Raw genomic sequence first — 20482 nt, 5'->3', positions numbered from 1 at the left:
TGACTCTTGACAAACCCATTAAACTCTATCGCTGGTTTCATAGATTTGGATTAGGTTTAAGATTAATCCAGCCCTAATCTTTTTACAAAATGATTAATTTCCTTAAAATATTATATCAGTACTGTTTTGATTGTAATATATACTGTATTGCTGTCATTACTATTAGCCTAACTCTCTATAAGCTTTCTGTCACTTGAGAAATATTGCTGAAGTTCAGCCTTTTCGATCTCAGAGTGATGCAGAGAAACTTGTTCACACATTTGTTAGAAGCAGAGTTGATCACTGTAATGGTCTTCTCACTGGACTTCCTAAGAAAACAATGCATCCTTTACAACTCGTACAAAATGTGGTAGCAGCATCCTAACAAAAACAAAACCACATCACTCCCACTTTAAAAGAGCTGCACTGGCTATGTGTATCGTTCAGGACAGATTTGAAAGTTCTGCTACTTGTTTTTAAGGCTCTAAAATGACTTTAAAGCAGTGCTTACATCACAAAGTGTCTGTCTGTTTATGATCTTGGATCTGCAGATAGTGGCCTTCTGCAAACACCTTCTGTAAACAACTGAAAACATTGAGAGACTCGTTCAGTTAATCTGCCACCTTTTATTAGACAGTCAAGCTCAGTGCTCACTTCTAAAAAGCATCTGAAAACATATCTCATTAATCGAGCGTTTAATTTCTTATATCGTCACTGCCCAATGAAAAACAAACACTCTTACCTTTCAATGTAAGTCAATGTAAAGAGATTTTGTTCCAGGTGCTTTTAGAGCATTTCTATTGGTCCACTCATCATGACATTTTTTACACAATTTAAAGCAGCTGGTGTTGCAATGACATAGAAAACTAAAAATCAACAAAAATGGAGATACGTGGTTTTTATTGGACAGCGATGACATGATTCTAAACTTATACTTACAATTTCTTGTATTACTGTCAAGCTTTATCACCTGTCTGTAAAGCACTTTGAGCTGCCACTGGCATAAAAGTGATTATAAGTAAAAATTATCATTATTATTATACTATTATTATATTGTTCCAGTGTTCATATGCTACATGTACTCATTCTGACAAACTGCAGTTCACTACAGGAAGTGTAGGGGGTGATGTGACTTCTTCGGTTTCATTGCATCTTAAATGAAGAAACTGCCAGGCACACTGACAGAACCTAAATGATAAATTATAGTTAGATTAATCCATTCATTGTAAGTTCCAGCTCTACTATATTGTAAGAGCAGTTCTTCACTACTACCTATTTATTATAATAACATAACGTCGCTTTCATATACTCGAATACTGTTTGGGATCAAATTTTGCTACACAAATTTACATTTATAGCATTTGGCTGACGCTCTTATCCAGAGCGACTTACAATTTGATTATTTTTACATAGGTAGGCCAAGGCGGTGTTAGGAGTCTTGCCCAAGGACTCTTATTGGTATAGTGTAGGGTGTTTGCCCAGGTGGGGATTGAGTCTCAGTCTACAGTGTAGAAGGCAGAGGTGTTAACCACTACACTATCCCAACCACAACAAATAAAATTGTATTAAAGTTAAACATTTTCCCTTCAGAAGTACAGCTAATATCTCAGAGGTGTATGGCTTTGTTACAACAAAGGCAACATATTGGGTTTTATTTGGAAGTGTTTTGGTGCTAAAGTAATCTGAACTGTATTATTAGCATTTTTCTGCTACTATGTATAAAAGAAACCCGAAATTGATTCTGTGCTCTAATTTGGTGTTTCAGTTCATTTCAGACTATTGAGGCTGTTTCAGCCTTGACTTGTATTTGAGAAATCGGGCTAATGTTACTTAAAGCATCTGGTTAATTGGAGCTTGCTAATGTTAGACACGCTTGGCTCAGAATCAGCGGTGTCAGACTGCAGGCCTGGACAGCCACATCGAGCCACACAAAGTGTTTTCACTGCTCTAGCACTGTGGTTTCAACTCATCGGCTCATTATCAAGACTTTCATGAGGCAAGTCAGGTGTTAGAGCAGATAAACACTTCTGCGGTGCAGAGGAAAGCGCAGAATCAGCAATGAAGAATGGGGTCTGTAAGATACATAAATGAATAGTTTGGAGAAAAATTTCATCTTTTCAATTTCCTTTTTGCCTCAAATGTAGTTGACCAACCAGGCTGCGTTTGTTGTCTGAAATTTGCTTCTTTAGTTTAGCTATGAGGCTACTGTAGCTTACAAGCAGTGGAAGCGTAGTTAGCATCCAGTTAGCATGGTCCAAACTGCATTAAAATCATCACTCTTACCACAAATCACATTGAGTTGTTAAGTAATCTCTAACAGACCTTCTTTTATTTATAACACTGTATGATAAACTGTTATCTGCAATCATTCAATCAGAGGGCCAAAGATTCACTCTTTTTTCCACTCACACGACCACATCATCTGCACCATCAGTCGCTTCCAATTGAGCTCCCAAATTGAAAAATCACTCCAGATTGTTAAAATTTGACGCAAGGGGCAAATTGCAGGTAAAATCAGGCCAAGAATCATGTAGTGTACGCCCAGCCTTAACAGCATAAGTAAACATATTTGAGGCTACTTAACATCTGCTTGTAATAATGTAACATTACTAGTTAGTTACCTGACCATCAGGTCAGCACTTTGTGCAGGCCACTGGAGTTTCTTCACACCCAGTCATGCTGAAGAGGAAACAATCTTTCCCAAACTGCTGCCATAATGTTGGGATCATATAACTTTTTATATCTTTGTATGCTGTAGCATAAACATCATCCTTCATAGGACCTAAAGGGCCCAAACCCTTTACAGTTCCAGCCCATTATCCCTCCTCACCCAAACTTTACTATGCATTCCGGAAGTTTATGCATGGTTTGCATGGTCCACCCCTTCGTAACTGAGCTGTTGTTGCTCCTAAATGCTTCCAATTCACAATAACTGCACTTAGAGTTGACCAGGGCAGATCTAGCAGGGCAGATATTTCATGAACTGACTTGAGACAATGGTGGTATACTACGCCATGTTTAAAGTCACTGAGCCTTTCAGTTCAGCCCATGCCGAAGTTTAGCTATGGAGATTGTGAGTGTTCACATACTTATGTCCATGTAATGTACATTAGCCTTGCTGCTCCAGTCCAGTGCAGAGCTAAATATATCTTGGCTAACTGACTAAATGAAGGTTTTAAAAAATAAGTTTTTCACACTGAGCAACCATCCAGAAAATACTCTTTTTTTGCCTGATATGCAAACATACTTGCCTTTTCATTGCCTCCTCCATAGCCTCACTTCACCTGTACAACTATCTATCCATGCAATAGTACAACCTAAGTTATTCTGGGATCAGGCTACAGCAGGTATCTGCTGATTAGGATGGCATTGTGCCATTGAGAAAGTACAGAGAAGAGAAGAGAGAAGAGAGAGAGAAAATATGAGAAAAACAAGAAAAAAGAGCAAATGCACATAGAAAGGAGAGAAAGATGTCGGCAAAAAGGAGACAAAATACAGACAGCCAGACAAAACAAAAAGCCAACTAGACAAACAAACCCACCAGACAGATACTGAGACCAATACAGCTGAACGGATGCGCATACACACACACACACAAATTAAGCTGGTCAGACGGAGGGAGCTCAGGTCCTGTGGTGTGAGTTACACCTGCCACTTTCTCTGACCATTGCGATACGGTCACTCTAGAAGGAGCCACAGTCTCAACTTCAACTGCCTTTCGCCGCAACACGGACATTATACAATATTCAGCACGGCAGCAAGACAATGAAGCTACACACATGCACACACACAGATACACACACATTCTCAAACACAAATCATCTGACAGACGCACATTTATATTTTATACGCAGAGTCTATTGGAAGGTGACACCTGCAAAACTTTGTAAATGGCATAATTGGAAGGGTAAACAGGTAAACAGGCCAGTTGGCTGCCCTGTAACTCTTAGTGTACAAACAGCTACTCTTTCACAAAGAGTAGCAAATGCTTTCGGTTACATTTCATACCAGTGCCATCAGGGGAAACGGAATACAGGTAACAGGATTAGGTATTTAACATATGAAAAACTTGTAAGCAATATTCAGTAACAATACTCAGGTACAACTGACAAACCGCAAGCACTTCTCACTGTTAGTTACCAAGTAAGCAACTGCATTAGTGATAATCGTTGCATTCTCGTGTCTCAGTTAGCTTGATTTCATTGTGCAACAGGGTTAGTTCACTTAGTTTATAGGCGGTTTGGCCAATTAATCTAATACGAGGAAAATTAGCTCACGATACGTGCTGAGGACTGAACTCGTCCCATGGATGGAAGGTGTCTCTTACATTGACAGTGAATTCACTCTCTAGAACGCAACCATGCTGTGTAGATTTTAGCTGCAATATGTGTTCATGACAGAATAACATAAATGAGAGCACAGCTAAGTAAAGTTTACTTAGTTACTTTCCGCAGTAGACCACTAGAGCTTGCAGTGTGCTTCAGTGAAGGCTTTTATTCGAGGAGTAAAAGTCATGTGTGGATATTGTGTATATTCAAAATACTGTTCTTGTTCTTTGTTCTTCAGAAATAATCTTTGTCACCATGTTTCAGCATGCTGTATACTTTAAAAACTCTGCTAAGTTAGCTAAAAGCAAAGATATAGGCTTTTTTTTTTTATTTTGAAATATTAGACAATATTAAACTAATTTAAATTAATCCTACTCCAACAGATCTTTTGGAAATGAATTTGTCTAGCACCAAGACCCTAGAGCTGGGCGATATGACAATATTTAGCGTTATTGCAATAAATTACATCACAATAACTCACAGTACGCTCTTCTGATCATATCATGGATATCATCAGCACTTAAAAACACTGACCAACTGTTTGCAAGTAGTCCTGTGTAATTGGATTTACTGGATCACAGCGAAATGTTGAACATAAATAACTGTATTCATACGTTTTGATAGTACTTTTTAATTGTGGCCCTTCTTTATCGAATGTCAGAAAAAATAAATACTGTGACATCCTGCATTGTCAAATCTTACTTTTAAGTATCATAGGACTTAATAATTTGGGGATAATATCTTAATGTAATACTTAATACTTTCTGTAAAGTAAGGTCCAGCCTTGTTGTTTAGACCAGACTATCCACTTTTGTCTGGCTTGAGGCTTGAATGCTGCCAGTTACTACCAGTTAGTTCTGGTTCTGGTACTGTAACTCATTTATAGTCAATTCCAAAGTTCCCCATTTATAAAAAATCTGTACCACATTGTTAAAAATATGGGCTTAATTAACATTTTAGCTCTTGCAATCTGAAAATTGCACTCTGTCAAACTTTTTTGCCACGTCACCCATCCTACACCACACCTTGATTTAACTTGAGATGTGTCTGTTACCAAAAAAAGTGTGTCCTGATCTCAAATCAGATTCCTCACTGTTTATACGCCATTTAATCACCAGGTGCTGATCCAGAAACAGACCTTCTAAACTAAGACTGAATCCATGCCCTGTCGTTACAATTCTACTGTGGTCATCATTGTCATTTTCACTTATAGGAAGGTTTGAGCTGAAATGCTTTGCGGAGACAGGCCCGGACTATGAGACAGGGAGAAGCTCCCCATCACTACTAAGAGCAGAAAGAGGAGCAGGAAGCTGTTTGTAATCTTAAATCTTTTGGAGTGTCAGTAACTCGTAGGACTCCATTGGCCTTAATGCGGACAGGTTGAATTACTTTAGTTTGGGTGTCGGAGAGGAAACATTTACTGCTTAGTCCTGACTAGTTGTACTTGTATTAGTTCCAAACAAGTAATATGGAAAAAGGAGAATATGAACAGAACATAGAGAGACCTGATGGGACTGAACTGAATTGACGTGATGTTCGTATATAAGCGTCAAAAAACAAGGAGAAACTAAACAGTGTCCAGTATAAAAGGCTGCACTGATTAAACATTGAGAGTTTACATGTATCACTTTGTACTACTTGCATTGTAGGGACACACTGTCTGTTGTGGGAAGATGAATAAGCGGACAGATTTCCTTAATGGGTCGGCGTTGCCAGGCCTGGTTCAGCAAGCTATCTGGTTATTTGGTAGATCCCTACCTTTTTAGGAGGTTAGAGTTTTTTTATGGAATCACAGCAGGTTACATGAATCCTGTGGAGCCTCACAATGGCAGCAAAAACAAAAACAAAACGCAGTGTTGGGCATGTCAGCGCTGTCAACATGTTTTTTCCAATCAAGCCTGTATAATTACAATATTATGCATATATTAATGAGAGCACAGGTTAATGTAAACCCACCAAACAATGCAGCATTTCCCTGTAAATCATGCATTCACATCTGACAAGCACTACATTTACCTTAGCAAAGATGACAAAGTAAAATCTGATGGCTAAAATGTACATAAAGACAGAAAAAGCAGCAAACATAAAAACTCAAATCATCAAGTACCCTAGCTAAAGCATACTGCCACAGCTCATTTATATTTTACCTTTGATGACAGAGCAATTTTGGTGGTTGACATTTTATATTTGGCTTTGAAAATGGGCATCATTAACTGTGCCAAAGTCTCACTTTTACACATCCCTCAGACACATCTTTTGAATATATGGAGGTTCAACTTCAAAGTGCACTCACAGGAACTCTAGCTTACCACAACTGAAAGCTTGACTGAGGTAATGATAAATAGTGGAATTGTTGCTAAGCAGTGATGGGACCAGAAAATGAAGCAGACATTTAGGAAAGATGGAGAGTGTCAGGATTATAATGGACTATATCCCAAATTTTTTTGTGAATTTCCCACAACTGTTTAAAGTTTCTCACAATAACTCACAGGGTCTCCCTAGTGGCTCGGACCCATGGTCAAGCTCCCATAAAACCCAGGCCTGGACCTTGCGCTGCAATCCCACCTCACTTCCCCTCCAGCGTTTTTATATGTCCCACTCTTGATTTACTGCCGGCCCTGGGTCTTAATAATTCATTGGTATTATTAAACTGAATTATGGAATATGAATTGACAGTATAATCCCAGTGTACAGTTTCACATGGCAAATTCTGTTTGAAGCAGTATCATCTAGAGTGGTGATTGTTGAACTGGTCGTCAAGGACCCCCAGACCATCCATATTTTTGCTGCATCCCTACATATTGCTATGTGTTGCAAGGTAAGTCGGAGCAAACATCTGGAGCATCTGAGGTCCCTGATGACCAGTTTGAGAACCACTGTGATCAGTTTCAACACAAAGAACATCATGGTTACAAATATGAAAAACATGTCTCCTAGCCAGTCAAAGAGAATGAGAACATTTATAACTTGTAGTGTACAAGTTAACACATTAATAGCACAATAAATCATTAACATCAGACATTTTTTGCTAGTTTGATCCTTCAGACCTAGTTTCACTCTGATGTTCAGCTGCTGGTGCACTGTAGGTTATGACAGACTGTCACTGCAGCCCAAATACAACTTTCAAGTTCCATTCATGGCTCTCTTGATAAAACGTTATTTCCATCTACTGCAACAAATTTGTTTTTGAGTGAAACGCAGCCACTGCTGCACAGTGGAAAATGGAAATATTGAAATAATGAAACTAATAAATACATTCTGGTAAAGCCTGTTCACTCATATAGGCATGACAAAATGGACTGCTTTAAGTAGGTAAAACAAATGGAATTAATTGCGGTTAACAACGCAAAATACACTAAATTGCCAAAAGTATTTGCTCGTCTGCCTTCACACACATATGAAATTGAGTGAGAGCCCGTTCTTAATCCATAGGGTCTAATATGATGTCGGCCCACCCTTTGCAGCTAGGCTTTCCACAAGGTTTAGGAGTGTGTTTATGGGAATTTTTGACCGTTCTTCCAGAAGCGCATTTGTGAGGTCAGACGCTGATGTTGGACGAGAAGGCCTGGCTCACAGTCTCCACTCTAATTCATCCCAAAGGTGTTCTATAAGGTTGAGGTTAGGATTCTGTGCAGGCCAGTCAAGTTCTTCCACACCAAACTTGCTCATCCATGTCTTTATGGATCTCACTTGGTGCACTGGTGCGCAGTCATGTTGGAACAGGAAGGGGCCGTCCCCAAACTGTTCCCACAAAGTTGGGAGCATGAAATTGTCCAAAATCTCTTGGTCTGCTGTAGCATTAAGAGGTCCTTTCACTGGAACTAAGGTCGATCCCAACTCCTGAAAAACAGCCCCACACCATAATCCCCCATCCACCAAACTTTACACTTGGCACAATGCAAAGTCCCGTTCTTCTGACAACCGGCAAACCCAGACTCGTCCATTAGATTTCCGGATGGAGAAGCGTGATTCGTCACTCCAGAGAACACATCTCAACTGCTCTAGAGTCCAGTGGTGGCGTTTTACACCACTGCATCCAACGCTTTGCATTGGTGATGTAAGGCTTGGATGCAGCTGCTCGGTCATGGAAACCCATTTCATGAAGCTCTCTACGCTGTTCTTGAGCTCATCTGAAGGCCACATGAAGTTTGGAGGGTCTGTAGTGATTGACTCTGCAGAAAGTTGGTGACCTCTGCGCACTATGCCCCTCAGCATCTGCTCAACCTGCTCTGTTATATTATGTGGCCTACCACTTTGTGGCTGAGCTGCTGTTGTTCCTAATCGCTTCTACTGTTATGATACCACTGACAGTTGGCTGTGGAATATTTAGTAGTGAGGAAACTTCATGACTGGACTTGTTGCACAGGTGGCGTCCGATCACGGTACCACACTGGAATTCACTGAGCTCCTGAGAGCGACCCATTCTTTCACTAATGTTTGTAGAAGCAGTCTGCAGGCCTAGGAGCTTGGCTTTATACACCTGTGGCCATGGAAGTGACTGGAACACCTGAATTCAATGATTTGGATGGGTGAGTGAATACTCTCGGAAATATAGTGTAATAAGATTCACCGCGATTCATCCAGTTATAAAACAAAAAACTTCCTTTTCTTTAAAAGGAACTGATGAAAGACAAGACAAATAAGAGGCACGTGTCATAAAACAAGAATTCTGGGTAGAACCAGCCCTAGTTTTACACTACTTATATTATTTAAGACTGCCAGTTGAAGAAGTGTGAAAATGGAGAACTTATAGTCATCAGTCAAATGTATAAAATCATATTGCATTTTATCAGTTATCTATTATCAGTTAGCCCCCACAGCATTTTAATATCTGTTAAGATGTACCCTGTGGTGGTCCTTGATGGAAAGCAGTATCTTGCAAAAAGAAAAAAAAACAGTATTACTGCAGTCTTGTGGGTTTTAGTGTGGGCCTGGGCACTGAACCAACTGCATGATGGACAGGAGTCACACAACTTCACTTTCACCGGTTGAAATTAAATGTAGGTCCAGCTGAAGCAAGCAAACAGTTCAACAACAACCATGTGGTAATGATGGCAGAGAGCTCACAAAGTGATTCAGCTGCAGAGAAAGTGATCCGCACTCTGAGCAATATAAAAAGCCCTGCTTGGAAGCACTATGTAAGCTACAATTAGCTTACCATTCCAGCACCAGCAGCCTGAGGACACATCTCGAAAACATGCACCCACATGAGCGCGACCTCCATGGAGTTCTGTTATGTAAGAAGTTACATCTCTCTCCGTATTGGTTTGCCCTCTTACGGACATAACGAGCAAAAATAGACACTGAATTGTGCTTTTATATTTTGAAGGAATGATCAAATGTCATTTTTGCCCAACTTTGACAGCGCAAATGAGTTTCTGCGGGTCAATAAGTGTCTAATCTACTCAAAACCTTGGATGCCTCCATGTTATTTGCACCTAAGTCTTTAAACTCAAAGCACTGAAGTAAAATGTGCACCAGCCCTAATGGCTACAACGGATCAATACAAGCTTTCAGGCTTCCAAGTACAACGTCAAACATTGATCTCCAAGAGCTTTCCTGATGCACTCCTGAGAGTGAGTGCGGATCAGAGGGATGTTGCACATAAAATCATTAGACACAATTACGGAATTGATCTCTGTGAGAGTTTATGGATACAGCTCCATACACAGCATTTAGGACGGTCAAATCTAAACGGTGTACACCACAGTAACAAAAGGACTACAGTCCAATCTAATGACATTTACTTCTTTATTCGGGATCATGTGTCTGACAAATAAGTCTATAACTCTACTGTAAAGCTTTGGTTTCTTGGAGAAGGATCAAGTCTAATCTTGGGCTGAACTTCTTCCACAATTATCCCAAATTTAGTTTGCTTCTTTAGTTTTATACTGGAGCTATGAGGCCAACATAGCCAACAGAAACACCTCATCACCCCTACATCACACACTCACCTCAAACCTTGTTGACTTGCTCAGTATCTGATGAGGGTTCTGGCACTGCATGACACACCGTTACGTCTAAACATCGACAAAACAGTAGCAGCCAGCTTAAAGCTTGAATCTGCCCATACTTATCTCGATGCTACGGCTAAATGATGCATATACATTTCCATAAATGTGTTAAAAACAAACTAAAAAGGAAACTTCAGACAGCAAACATGCCTTGGCTGGATGATCACAGTTGGAGTAAGGATGGACAACAGACAGCGAGCATATATCGGCCTGCTTGCTCGATAAGGTCACCACCCCGCTGACTGTTTGCCACTGCTTTTTCCCCCTTGGACCATCCAGATTACTGTCCTGCATACAAGCTCTAACTAGTTTTTATTCTCCTCCAACAGATTTTAAATGCGCACTTTTATTTTAGAAAATAAACTGAGACAAATATAACAAACCACTGAAAAAATAATGACTAGGCCTGATAAAAACATTTGAATAGAAACATTTTTTGCGCTAGATTAAAATGATTCACTAAACGAATTTACAAGTTATAACTAAAGAAAAGAAGGAAGGAAAAGTCAGTAAATCGGACTGTGGGTGGAAAATGGAATTTTGTCTACTTCTCTGCTGAACCACTAGTGGGCTGCCCAATCAGTGAGCCTACAGTGGCCCACGGTCCTCTTGCTTTTAGAGAAATTGTGTAATTTAATTAATGTAGGCCTTTTTCACATTTCCAGACAAATGGCATAGTCTTGTGTGTGCTGCTGTGTCCCTCAGCGCCACAGCTCCATACCAAAAACAGCCACACTTGAGATTTCAAAAATTCAAAAAAAGCACATGTTTAGGTCAAAGTAGATCCAGTCAATCCGAAGGGTAGAGGGTCCTAATTTTAAAGCGCATGCCAGCGTTCATGTCTGCAGCCATCGCTTAGCCAAGATTGACGTTTGTGAGACTTCTTTTCCAAAGTTTCCTTTGGAATAGCTTTAATAAGCCCAAGATGCCTTCTATATTGTGTGTAAATTTCATGATGAATAAACCAAAAGAAATGATCCCAAAATGACTTGAAAAAATCTGGTTCCATTGATTTACATTAAAAGTAAAGAATGTTTTTTCCTTCTCCTGTAAAGTTACAGTTTTTGTTCCGGCAACACGTACGTGATACACACAGATATTCACACATCCCTTTGACCGTCTTCACACTTGTCCTGAAGACTTGAGTCCGTACTCAGGACTGAATCTGGTCTTGTTTTGGAGAGGGGCTCATTATCTGCTTTGCTTTCGAGCACAAGAAGCCCATCTAAACCATGGATCAACTGCGCAGATCCATACGTCACTCTTCTGTGTGCAGGTCTTTTCTTTTTCTTTTTATTATTTGTCATTGGAGTGCTGTTCTGCGGATAGCAGTGAATGATGTGGCAGAAATTTTGGGGTGGCATCTGGGGTGGCCAATCAATTTAAAGAGAGCACCCCTTTTGAACTACATGTAGGAAGATGGGCTCCTTGATTACCACTGCAATGTCAGCTCTGGCCACTGAGAGAACTATTTCAACATGTCTTTCATAGCTGACATCAGAACTGAGTGCACCGACAAATCATTGCAGGCTTAAAAGGCACATTAAAAGCACAATGTTTGATTTTTCAACATCTTTATTCTAAATTTTTCTATTGTTGTCAGTCACTGAAGCACAATTTGACTGTCTGTTTAAATTTGAGCCATATTAAATGACATCAGCCAACGTTATCATCTATAAGAATTTTCAGCTCCTTAAAATTTCATGTAGTCCATGCCTGTGTGGAGTCACAGAGACGTAGAGTGCAACTCAGTTCCTCCTCCAGACAGACACCAAAACACTTCACAGGATCAAAACAGCCACCAATGCAAATAAGACAACAACCCACTCAGATCCATTATTACTGTTATTACTACAGGACCAATGAGTCTGAGAGAGAGAGAGAAAGAGAGAGAGAGAGAGAGAGAGAGAGAGAGAGAGAGAGAGAGAGAGAGAAGAGAGACACAGAGAGATAGAAAGAGATAGAAGAAAAAGAGAAATAAAGTGGGAGAAAGGAAGGAAAACAGGGAGACAAAAAGTTGAGAGAGAAAGTAAGAGAAGGGATAGAAGAATGAGAGAGATCAAGAAAGAGACACCCACACAAAGAGAAAAAAGAGTGAGAAGAGAGAAAATAAGAAAGAAAGAAAGAAAGAAAGAAAGAAAGAAAGAAAGAAAGAGAGACCTTTACTTTGTTAAGTCTGTGTCCTTGTTAAGTCTCAGATGTACCAAGACCTTTTGTGTACTAATGAGTTTCAGTTGGTCAGTCAGGGGGGGTTCAGTCTGGTGTGTGTGTGTGTGTGTGTGTGTGTGTGTGTGTGTGTGTGTGTGTGTGTGTGTGTGTGTGTGGTATACAGTAGACCCCCACAGCTCGCTGATGTGCCGTTAGAGCCGAACACACACTGAGTTTTATGTTCCAGTGTGGGCTGTTACAGATCTGATACCTTACAGTCTCACCAACTCACAACACAGAGGATTAACTGCACTGTGTGTGTGTGTGTGTGTGTGTGTGTGTGTGTGTGTGTGTGTGTGTGTTGAGTGAGTAAAGTGTGGAGTTTGTAAGAGAGACATACAGAGATAAATGTTGCGCATTGAAACTACATTTGCATTTACGTGAGACTAAGAATGAACACTCTGTATTGGAGACAGGGAGAGAGAGAGAGAGAGTGAGGGAGAAGAGAGAGAGAATGAGGAAGGAGAGAGAGAGGGAGAGAGAGTGAGAAGAGAGAGAGTGAGAGAAGAGAGAGAGAATGAGGAAGGAGAGAGAGAGGGAGAGAGAGTGAGAAGAGAGAGAGTGAGAGAAGAGAGAGAGTGAGGGAAGAGAGAGAGAGAGAGAGAGAAGGAGAGAGAGAGAGGGGGAGGGAAAGAGAGAGTGAGGGAGGGGGAGGAGAGAGAGGGAGGGAGAGAGAGTGAGTGAGGAGAGAGAGTGTGAAGGAGGAGAGAGAGGGAGGGAAAGAGAGAAAGAGAGGGGAGGGAAAGAGAGAGAAAGAGAGAGGGAAGAGAGAGAGGGGGAGGGAGAGAGAGTGAGTGAGGGAGGGGGAGGAGAGAGAGGGAGGGAAAGAGAAAGAGAGTGAGGAGAGAGAACGTGAAGGAGGAGAGAGGGAGAGAGAGGGAGCGAGAAGAGAGAGAGCGTGAGGGAGGGAGAGAGAGAGAGAGAGAGTGAGTGAGGAGAGAGAGGGAGGGAGGAGTCGGCAGATGAAGTAAACGAATATGAAGCAGGGGTGAGGCAAAACGTCTGCTGGTGCCTGCTGGTGGAGCTAACACACTGATAAAGACTAACGAGTTACCTTCCAGCTCACACACAGCACAGCATGACTATAATAACATGCCAACGATCAATCACTCTTAAAAATATGCCCCTTCAAAGGTTCTTTAGTAAAAAAAAAAGTTCTATATAGAACCATGAACACTCTCAGAACATTTTGCATGATTAGTGGGTTCTTTACATTATGAAAAGGTTCTTCAGATTGATGGAGAATGTGTTGTAGATAGTTCTATACAGAACCCTTTTCAAAAAGATTCTATATAGAACCAAAAAGAGTTCTTCTATTGTAACAAACTTGACATCATAACAAAAGAAGAAGCCTTTTTGGTGCTATACAGAACCTTATATAGAACCATGTACAGCACATTCTCAATCAATATGAAAAAAAAACTTTCATGATGCAAAGAACTTTAGAAGCATTTTCTGTGCTAAAGACCCTCAAAGAAAAATCTTTTTTAAGAGGAACTTCTTCATAAATAGTGTCAGTGTTGGTTTTGACCCTGCATGCTCCACCAGATTCAGCTCGGATTCTAAACTCTTAAGAACATCAACTCTCAGTTTATTCTTAGCAGCGAGAAATGCTGAAACTGACATTCAGTAACTTTTACACAGTGTGGAACATGAACTGTGACCGAATTCATCTCTTCAAGTATCGCAGTAAGAACACTTTCACAGGCTTAGTGAGTTATTGAGGGTTTTACTGTTTGGGGAAAGCTCCGCCCTCAAGCTGAAATGCGAATTTTGATTGGTTCTGATTTTGACTTGTGTATGGAGTTTAATCAGTGTCACCAGAACCTGAACCTGATTTGTGACGCTGAACCTGAATTTGTGACGCTGAACCTGAATTCCTGATGCTTTTTATTGTATTGTATTTATTGATTTATTGGTTTCTCGTACAGATATGAGCTGATGCTTGATTTCTTATAATAAGTGATTTGATTACATCTACATTTGTTTGCTCTTCCTGAGTACCCTGGATGTTTCCCTGAGTCTCCAGACCTGAATTTTACAACCTAAATCTCCAAACCTGAAATTTACAACCTGAATCTCCAGACCTGAATTTTACAACCTGAATCTCCAGACCTGAATTTTACAACCTGAATCTCCAGACCTGAATTTTACAACCTCAATTTCCAGACCAGAATTTTACAACCTGAGACTGCACAACTGAATTTTACAACCTGAATCTCCACAACTGAATTTTACAACTTGAATCTCCAGACCTGAATTTTACTACGTGAGTCTCCACACCTGAATTTTACAACCTGAATCTCCAGACCTGAATTTTACAACCTGAGTCTTCACACCTGAATTTTACAACCTGAGTCTCCACACCTGAATTTTACAACTTGGATTTCTCAACCTGAATTTCTCAACCTGGAAAAAAAAATCAGGAAGTCAGGTTCAGGGTCACATATTCAGGTTCAGCATCATAAATTAAGGTTCAGAATCATGAATTCAGGTTCAGGTTCTGGCGACACTGATTTAACTTCATACACAAGTCAAAATCAGAACGAGTCAAAATTTGCATTTCAGCTTGGGGGCGGGGCTGTGCAATTTAAAGAGCAAGGAGATTATTTACAATGTACGCTTCTTTAACTCAATCAAAATGTTGGTGAGGCATCACCCCAGTACTTTAATAAGTGGTGGACGGTGGGATTCCTAACAACCACCTACAAGACCTGGTAGACCACCAAAAAAATAATAAAAATCGTCAACTGTGAGAAGACAACTCGGCACCATTGATCTGAAAGGATGTGTAGCTGATAAAGAAGCCCTCACTGAGAAAATGAGACAGACACATCAAACAAAGAACCTGAACAATGGACTGACCACCCCAGAGTCCAGACCTCATTGTCACTGAATGTTTTTGGGATTATTTGGATTGGAGAAGCAAACCATGTAAAGCCAGCACCTGCTAGAAACACCAGCATAGACCAGCATGGCTGGTCACCAGCAAAACCAGCATATGCTGTGTTTTGATGCTGGTATGCTGGCCAACCAGTGTGACCATGCTGGGTGACCAGCTAAACCAACTGCTAAGACTGAACGTCATTAAGCAGTATCTCCTAGTAAAGTTTAGCAAGATTTTAAAATGTATTATAAGATTCTTACAAGAATTCCTTTACGACTACTATGAATATTTTAATGAGGGATGTATCCTCCAAACCTTGAACCCGAGTTGAACTCCATCTCCAGATGTACAGAAGTTGGCCTCATGCTGGCACAGAGATGGTCACACTTGTACAGTTTGTCATTAAAGGATGCCAAGCGATGTAACAAAATATTCAGTTGCTTTTTTTTCCATTTCGAAAGACAACACCTTTTCAGCTGCATGAGATTACTGGATTACTGGATTACTGTTTAATCAGCTCCACTGGGACTAGACAGAGACTTTGACCACACGGCTGTGACTCTGATGTTCCAGTGCAAAACGAAACGCTGCAGCAATGTGTGACGGAATCTGCCGATGCTAATTTTACACTAGCTGGTTAATCAAGCCATACACACTGAATCACAACCAAGTTTAGCGCAACGAGGGAAAATGCAACAGATCTTGTTCTGACTGAGATGAAATTTGGTCTAGTTATGCTCAGGATCGTCATCTAACAGTCCCGACTTTTATGATTGCATACAATTGTCATACCTTTATTCCCAATCAATTTAGGATTTTATAAAACAAAAACAGTGGTCATATTTGACCAAAACACTGGCTTTAATGCAATAACTCAGTAAAAATGTACGTTTTTAGCCAAAACTTGATAAATGTGAGCGTTTTTGTTGGTTCCTGATGCTTTTGTCATGCGTTTTGGCTTTTTTAATAGGCTAATATCAGATTGTAAAGGATCTTAATGCATTAATAGCTAACACCAATAGCTAATTCTAAATGCTTCTGATGGTTTCCTAATGGGGTCTCAAGGTGTTCTACAGGAAACTAGTGGTCTCAGGTGGAAACCATTAGCCCCATTAGAAAGCAAAACCATTCAATTTTAAACCTGGTGGGTGATAAAGGATATCATTTTCAGCAGGATGTCTTCAGAGAACACATGGACCATTTGAGATATAGATATTAATACCCTGCTGAAAAAATGATAGACACCATTAGAAGTGTGTTTTGGTTACTGATGGTGTCCAATAGCCAGTTATGTTTTTTTGTGTTTTCCTGATGGGCTGAAATCACACTGTAAATGGCCCTAATGATTTAAAAGGTTTGCTGAGACTGATTATAGACACATCTGGTGGTTTCCTAATGGCATCTACAGGAAACTGGTAGTATCTAATGGTAAACCCATTCCCATTAGATTAAACAAGTTCCATTAGAAAGCAAAAACAAATTTTTGTTCTTAATTGTTCTAATGGTCTTTTTCCAGCAGGGTGGGTTACACGACCCGCTGGAAAAGCCTGCACTGGCCAGCACAGATGGTCACCAACCTCCTGTGGCCATGGCTTAGTAAGGCATGGGAATGAGATAATGAAATTTTGGCCACAACTTAGTAAGGCATGGGAATGAGATTCTAATGTATAGCCACAACTTACCAAGTTGTAGCCATGACTTAATTATCTTATTCCCAAGCTTTACTAAACCATGACCACACATTAGGATCTCATTCCTACGGAGCCCTGCTGGTGACATATTTTATAAATAAAAATAATGCATGGCCACGCTTTATTAACGCATGGGAACAAGATCCTAATGCGTGTGATCGACCTAGTAAGGCATGGAAATGAGATTGCGGCTTACTACCTTGTGGCCGTGCGTTAGGATCTGGTTCCCATGTGTAAAAATAAAGCGTGGCCATGCATTATTTTTATTTATACAGGGTTTCACCAGTGGGGCTCTGTACTTTCCCATGCCTTACTAAGTCATGACCTTGCATTAGTATCTCATTCCCACGTGTTAATATGGAGTGGCTTCGCGTTAGGATCTCATTCCCACGTGTTAATATGGCGTGGCCACGCGTTAGGATCACACTCCCACGCCTCACTAAGTCGTGACCACACATTGTTTTTATTTATATGAGATGTCACCAGTAGGGCTGTAAGGTCTGGTCGACCAGCATGACCATACTGGGTGACCAGCTAAACCAGCGCTGAGTTCACGCTGGTCTGCTGGTTTTTTCAGCAGGGGGGGCTACATGGGAATCCCGCGCGCGCTGGCATGCACAGTCCTCTCACAAAGCGGGCTATTAGAAACCGAGGCAGCGCGCGGAGGGGACAGGGACACTTCACTTTCAGCAGCTGCTAAATAATAAAGAGACACCGAGCACGCGCCATTAACATCTCCCCGCGCGCCGAGACAGCCCGGGTCAACAGGAGCACGGTGGGCGCACGAGCGCGAAACCCGCTAAGCGTGTATTAAAGAGCCTAAACACCGCCAGCGATCAGCGCGCGCGCGCGTTCTCAGCGCGCATCGGTCTGGATGTAAACGCCGCGTAAGAACCGCCAGCTGTTTACATGCTGACAGATGCACGCGCGCCTGGGCACGAGACAGAAGAAGCCGTGATAAAGTTTCCCGCTTTCAGTGAAACTCACCTGGTTTTCTACAGCAGGTGTGCCGGCGGTGGCGCGCGCATCACGGGGAGCAGAAGCCGGAGGAGTTTTTTGGTCCCAAGGCCGCTCCAGCACAGCCTGACCATCAGCCTGCCCAGCAAAGCCTGACCATCAGCCTGACCAGCACAGCTTGACCATCAGCCTGACCATCAGCCTGCCCAGCACAACCTGCCCAGCACAGCCTGGCCAGTACAGCCTCACCAGCAGCCTGCCCAGTACAGCCTCACCTTCAGCCTGCCTGGGTGTGAGTACCTCTCTCTCTCTCTCTCTCTCTCTCTCTCTCTCTCTCTCTCTCTCTCTCTCTCTCTCTCTCTCTCTCTCTCTCTCTCTCTCTCTCCTTCCTTCTGTCTTCTGTCAGAGCAGCATCCCATCCAGAACAAGCAGCGCCGCACGCACTGCGCAACAGCGACCCCCAGCGGCGACTATGAACGTTGTGCTGAAGCAGGCTTGACCACAGGCAGCCGTGCAAACTTAGCACTACTGCATCAGCTCAATTTAAATTCCTGCGTAGTGCACTATGTAGGGAGCAGGGAGCTGTTTGAGATCCAGCCCCAGAAGAGTGTAAACTTTGTTCTGTGTTCTGCTTTAGTGTATAGTTTGTACTGTGTTCTGCTTTACAGTGTAAACTTTGTACTGTGTTCTGCTTTAGAGTATACTTTGTACTGTGTTCTGCTTTACAGTGTAAACTTTGTACTGTGTTCTGCTTTACAGTGTATACTTTGTACTGTGTTCTGCTTTACAGTGTAAACTTTGTACTGTGTTCTGCTTTACAGTGTATACTTTGTACTGTGTTCTGCTTTACAGTGTACACTTTGTACTGTGTTCTGCTTTAGTGTAAACTTTGTACTGTGTTCTACTTTACAGTGTAAACTTTGTTCTGTGTTCTGCTTTACAGTGTAAACTTTGTACTGTGTTCTGCTTTACAGTGTATACTTTGTACTGTGTTCTGCTTTACAGTGTAAACTTTGTACTGTGTTCTGCTTTACAGTGTATACTTTGTACTGTGTTCTGCTTTAGTGTAAACTTTGTACTGTGTTCTACTTTACAGTGTAAATTTTGTTCTGTGTTCTGCTTTACAGTGTAATCTTTGTACTGTGTTCTGATTTAGTGTAAACTTTGTACTGTGTTCTACTTTACAGTGTAAACTTTGTTCTGTGTTCTGCTTTACAGTGTAAACTTTGTACTGTGTTCTGCTTTAGAGTATACTTTGTACTGTGTTCTGCTTTACAGTGTAAACTTTGTACTGTGTTCTGCTTTAGTGCAAACTTTGTACTGTGTTCTACTTTACAGTGTGGTTTACTTTACAGTGTAAACTTTGTTCTGTTTTCTGCTTTAGTGTATAGTTTGTACTGTGTTATGCTTTATAGTGTATACTTTGTACTGTGTTCTGCTTTACAGTGTAAACTTTGTACTGTGTTCTGCTTTACAGTGTATACTTTGTACTGTGTTCTGCTTTAGTGTAAACTTTGTACTGTGTTCTACTTTACAGTGTAAATTTTGTTCTGTGTTCTGCTTTACAGTGTAATCTTTGGACTGTGTTCTGCTTTAGTGTAAACTTTGTACTGTGTTCTACTTTACAGTGTAAACTTTGTTCTGTGTTCTGCTTTACAGTGTAAACTTTGTACTGTGTTCTGCTTTAGAGTATACTTTGTACTGTGTTCTGCTTTACAGTGTAAACTTTGTACTGTGTTCTGCTTTAGTGCAAACTTTGTACTGTGTTCTACTTTACAGTGTGGTTTACTTTACAGTGTAAACTTTGTTCTGTTTTCTGCTTTAGTGTATACTTTGTACTGTGTTCTGCTTTACAGTGTAAACTTTGTACTGTGTTCTGCTTTAGTGTAAACTTTGTACTGTGTTCTACTTTACAGTGTAAACTTTGTTCTGTGTTCTGCTTTACAGTGTAAACTTTGTACTGTGTTCTGCTTTAGAGTATACTTTGTACTGTGTTCTGCTTTACAGTGTAAACTTTGTACTGTGTTCTGCTTTAGTGCAAACTTTGCACTGTGTTCTACTTTACAGTGTGGTTTACTTTACAGTGTAAACTTTGTTCTGTTTTCTGCTTAGTGTACAGTTTGTACTGTGTTATGCTTTACAGTGTATACTTTGTACTGTGTTCTGCTTTACAGTGTAAACTTTGTACTGTGTTCTACTTTACAGTGTAACCTTTGTACTGTGTTCTACTTTGTAAATTTTCTTTTGAGTGCAGTTCTACTTAATAGCTTTCTACTGTGTATAGCAGACATAAACCGCAATAATGATGACAGACATACTGGACAGTTTAATATTAGTGTGTTGGCTATTAATGCTCTTCTCTTTTTTCAAGCCCTCTAATTATTCAATTCTCTTTTCTAAGCTGCACCCTTCGTTTTC

The 20482-nt window shown here is 40.8% G+C and overlaps 1 protein-coding gene across 5 annotated transcripts in view; it reads right to left on the bottom strand.

Moving 5' to 3' along the window:
- slc8a2a (solute carrier family 8 member 2a) overlaps nt 1-18314 on the bottom strand; it is a 52629-nt gene extending 34315 nt beyond the window's left edge. For all 5 annotated transcript variants that reach the window (XM_017713890.2, XM_017713892.2, XM_017713893.2 and 2 more), the window contains exon 1: nt 18095-18314. The gene's annotated coding sequence lies outside the window, so the exon portion shown is untranslated. The remainder of the gene's footprint in view (nt 1-18094) is intronic.
- Between the last annotated feature and the right edge of the window lie 2168 nt (nt 18315-20482).

This window comes from Pygocentrus nattereri, chromosome 23 (assembly GCF_015220715.1).
Source record: "Pygocentrus nattereri isolate fPygNat1 chromosome 23, fPygNat1.pri, whole genome shotgun sequence".
Lineage (NCBI taxonomy): Eukaryota > Metazoa > Chordata > Actinopteri > Characiformes > Serrasalmidae > Pygocentrus > Pygocentrus nattereri.
The sequence above is the reverse complement of the archived record's forward strand: the minus strand, read 5'-3'. Positions and strand labels throughout refer to the sequence as shown.